This window comes from Herpailurus yagouaroundi, unplaced genomic scaffold (genome assembly GCF_014898765.1).
Source record: "Herpailurus yagouaroundi ecotype Mexico unplaced genomic scaffold, PumYag 66189, whole genome shotgun sequence".
NCBI lineage: Eukaryota > Metazoa > Chordata > Mammalia > Carnivora > Felidae > Herpailurus > Herpailurus yagouaroundi.
In genome coordinates this window covers 2,865-7,142 of record NW_024419219.1, presented here as the reverse complement: position 1 = coordinate 7,142, position 4,278 = coordinate 2,865, and the positions used below count along the sequence as shown (strand labels likewise).

General features: G+C 59.9%; 1 long non-coding RNA gene and 1 pseudogene across 1 annotated transcript; one reads left to right on the top strand and one right to left on the bottom strand.

Annotated features, from left to right (window-relative positions):
* Positions 1-6: 6 nt before the first annotated feature.
* On the bottom strand, positions 7-1,192 carry LOC121024593 (protein shisa-9-like; annotated as a pseudogene).
* Positions 1,193-1,302: 110 nt separating this feature from the next.
* Positions 1,303-3,843, top strand: LOC121024592 (uncharacterized). The gene is made up of 2 exons (XR_005787759.1): positions 1,303-1,588; positions 3,515-3,843. It is a non-coding gene; the product is annotated as an uncharacterized LOC121024592 (long non-coding RNA).
* Positions 3,844-4,278: the final 435 nt, after the last annotated feature.

Sequence of the window (4,278 nt, the reverse complement as noted above, 5' to 3'; positions counted from 1 at the left end):
AACCTAACAGCTCAGGGAGGGAGAGAAGAGGCCGCTCCAGGCAAGGCTTTTGTTCTCGCCCTCCCCTCTCTCTCTCCACCTCCCTCGCTTCTTTTTCGCGACCCTTACGAGTTGCAGGCGGCACACACTGCTTCCCTCCCTCACACGTGCCGCCCTTCCTTTTCGGGCCGCCTGCCCTGTTTACCTAGAAGCTGGCATCTGGAATCCCAGAGGTAGACCCTTCGCCAAAACCCAAGACTCCGGGGCCCTGAGCTCCCGGGCTGTGTGTGTCTCAGATCCGCTTGAATCCTAGGTGGGAAAGGGCAGCGAGACGGTGAGGGGTGGTGCACAGACCACCCCCTGCATACACACACGCGCTCAAGTCCACACCTGTGCGGAGCCCAGCGCCCCTTCTCCGCGCCTGGAGCCGAAATTGGCTGCCCAGGCGATCTCCGCCAGCGGACAAGGGGGTTGGGGGGGGGAGCGCCATTGCCCAAGGAAAGGTGGAGAGGGAAGTGGAGGGAGAGCGGCGCCTGGAGGGGAGGCGACGGAGTTGGGTGGAGGGGAGGCAGCCTACCTGGACTGGCTTCCTTTGCCGCCGGTGCGCTTTCTCCAGCCCCAGCTTGGTGAAGATGCCTACAAGCGTGAAGGCCAGCACCCCGCACATGATGTAAAGGATCCGGTTGGTCTTGTCCTTCGTGGGGGTGGTGCAGGGGGCCGTCCTTGCGCCCGGGGGGTTTGCGGGTGTTGAGCCACAGCGGAATGTCCGAGTTGGTGCAGGTGCTCTGGTTCAGTCGCCGCTTCTTAAAATGTGCAGCAGAACCGCAAGTCACAAGTCCCTCAGCAGAAGATGAAGTCGCCCGAGGAACAATTGAATGGCTGGTCCCACTGGTCCCTGATACCGAAGTAGCCGCGGCAGAAGTTCGGCGTGGGCGCTCGGGTAGGGGACGCGTCCCAGACCCCCGCGCCCTCGCTGGCCTCTTCCGAGGCGGCCCCCAGAGGGGCTGCACGCCCCCCTCCCCGCGCCAGCACTACCACGCAGCCCAGCTGAGCCAGCTGCCCGTGCCCCGCTCGCTCCTTCGCCCGTGCCCCGCTAGCTCCTGCGCCCAGCACACGCGGGCGCACAGCTCGGTGAGGAAGCTGCGGAGGAGCAGCCGGAGGACGCTACGAATCATGTCTCCCAGCATGGGCTCGGCCGGCCGCCTGCCTCTACAGGCGCAGCGGAAGCTGCCGAGGCTGTTGCCGGGGGCTGCGAGTAGCCTCCAGCCGCACAGGCAGGGAGAGGCGCGGGGCTCTCGCTGGTGGGCGCCCCGGCGCTGGGCTCAGCCCGCGTTCGCCTCCCGGGCGCCGCGCGCAGCGCGCCTAAGGGGAGGGGCCAGGCGGGGAGGAGCGCGCCTGGCGGGGCTGGGGGAGGACGAGTGGGGGCAAGCGCTGGGTGCACGTCCGGCCCCCTACAGGGAGAGGCGGAGGCCGGAGAGCAGCGGAGAGTGGGTCGGTCCGTGTCGCCTAGGCCTGCGGCTCCGGACTAGCCGCCCTGCGCCCGCTCTCAGGATCCCTCTCAGCTCCTCAGCTTGCTAAGTCCCCAGGAGAGAGCCAAGCAACGCTTTTGGTACGAAGAGAGGGCAGGAGGAAAGCCGGAGGGGGGGGGGGGGGGGCCGAGGGGTGAAAAGGTCGCGAGCTCCCGAGAGGCGGGGGCGGGGAAGAGGTGAGTCGGCAGGGCTGGCGGGAGCGAGTTGAGGGGCGGGGGTGCAGAGCTGAGCTAGGCTAGCGGGCGGGGAGGGGGGAGCGTCCACAGCCTCTGGGGCTGAAGGCACCGCTCGGGTTTCCCAGCAGGTGGAGTATGGCTGCGGGACCTCTAGCGCCCTCTCTGGGAGGGAGGCGCGGCTCAGACCTGTTCAGGGCAAAGAGGCGGCTCAGCCCCTGGCTTTTTCAGGCGTCAGTGCGCAGGAGCTGCGGTTCGAATCTGCCCTCCAGGGAAGGGCGGATTCACAGGGGCTAGGTAGGGACAGACTAAGTGGCTTCCACTCCAAGGCAAACTGAGACACAGTCTGATCAGGATCGCCCCTCCATGGTGCCCGGGCCGTCTCGCCCTTCCATTCCCCGACTGAGCCCTCTAGCCAGGCGCGCATCCGGGGTGGTTCTACTCCCTGGGACTTGCCTAGGACCAAGACTGAGCTGGGAAGGCGCGGTGGCAAGCCACTGGCCCCAAGGTAAGGACCCCCGGGAGAGGGCCGTGGGAGAAACTGAAGTCAAAGAAGCCCAGGGGGTAGGAAGAGGCAGCAGACCAGGCCCAGGCAGGGGCACACCCCAAGTTCCTGAAGGTCTTTCCTTGGGACTCTCCCAGGCCTCAGGACCTGCCACTTGTGTCCTTCTAAAACCTCGCGGGGGCCTTCCCTGCGTTCTACAGGAGGGCACACCGCAAGCCCAGATCCAGTGCAGCGCAAGGCCTGGACACCTAGCCTCAGCCACCCTCCCGCATCTGGAGCTCGCGCGTGGGTCTCTGGAGTCGGCTGGCCCCTTGCTCACGGAGCCCCCCAGACATCCTCACCGGACGTGGTGCAGTCCGGCCTTGCTTCCTGGGCTTCCAGCCTCTGGTCCTTGCCCTTCAGCATTTCCAAATCTGCCCTCTCCACTCAGCTGATTCCAGCTGGAATCAGTTGGCCCTCTCTCATTTATCCCACTTCTTTCCTCTGCTTGAGTTTGACTCCAATAGCCCCCAAAACAGGATTTGCACCAAAGCTGCTACACTGAATTCAGATCTCCACACGCCCCTGTGTGTGTTTGGTTTTTGTTTTTTGTTTTTTTTTTTTCATTGCATTAACTAAGTATACACCTTGCAGTCACCTGGAGGGTTGGCAGGGAAATGTTGTCTCCACCACCCTCCCCTCCACTGGGCTTCAGTCAGGGGCTTCTCCGGGCATTTTCAAAGCACCCAAAAGTTGGGCCACCAATAAAATGACATAGTGGGTTCTCTTTAACCGAAAAAGCATGGTGGGGAGGTGGTTACTGAACTCCTTTGCAAGTTTTCTGAAAATGACAGGGAGTTTGGCTGACTGTGCCTTCTCTTGGAAGACTGTCACCTCCTGTCTTCTGAAAGACTAGCACAGAATGACCCTGTTCCAGCAAAAAATGAACCAGGCCGACACTGACCCAGCATATCCAGGAGTATGCCAGCCCTCGGAGACTCACTGAATCGCGGGCTCTTTGTATTATGTCCCAAACCCACCTGGACAAGGTGTGAGATTGTTTAGTCTAAGTGCATCAGAGCCATCGGAACGAGGTTCCCAAAAGACGGCAGTGTGGCATGTGGGTCGACCCACACCCACCACCACTGTGTGAGCGTCTACAAACACAAGCATTGGTGTGTGAGAACTAATGATGGCTGACATCTGATGCCTACAATATACCCACTAAGCTTGTCTTTTCTAAAGTCACGTCTTCACAGATGCTCAAAGCATATGTAGCATCTCGCAGACAATCTGGGAATAGTTGCTAAACCACTGGAGTGACTGATCTCCTGTAACTCTATCTCTAGGTGATAGTACGAGGCCCACACAACAGAGGGAGGGACTGAGGCCCAAAGCGATCAAACCAGATGCCCACAATACCGCAGCAAGGGATGCTACACAGTTGGCTTTTGACCCAAGAAATGTGACTCCAGGGTCTGTGTTGTAACCACTGCAGATAGTGCCTGCCTAAAATAGGTCTCCAGACTCCCTGTCCCTCTGACATTACATTATGTATTTGGTTTTTGCCTATCTCCGCACATTGAACGGTAAACTCCAGGGCAGAAAGGGGCCTTCACTCCTGCAGCATCTCCCAGCACCTACAGCAGCAAGAAGCATGAGAAACACCCAAAAACTATTTACAGGCTGTTTTGAAGAACTTACTAAACTCTTATGCAAGACCTTTGGTGTGAAACGAAGGGAGGAAAGAAATGCATACAACAGAGACAAACAAGGGAGTTTGTGCTGTCAAGACCACACAGAGAGATCGGGATATTTCTAGGCACTAAATCAGAATTGGCAAGGACGCTTCCAGCAGTCCTGCCTAGGTCCAAGAGGCTGAGGCTCAGAGAGGTTAAGGTCTTTGTCCCAAGGTTACATGGTCAGCAAGTGGGAAAGCCAGGGCTGGGTGCAGAATGCCAGACTCCTAACCTCTGCTTTCCTGCCTGCCCACCCCCACTGCACCCCACCGAGGCACCTCCCAGCAAGCATCAGGGCTGGGAGCCTAGGACAAGGGCCTGGTAGGAGGATAGGTCACAGACACCTTCCCGCCAGAGTTGGGGTTGTTCAGACA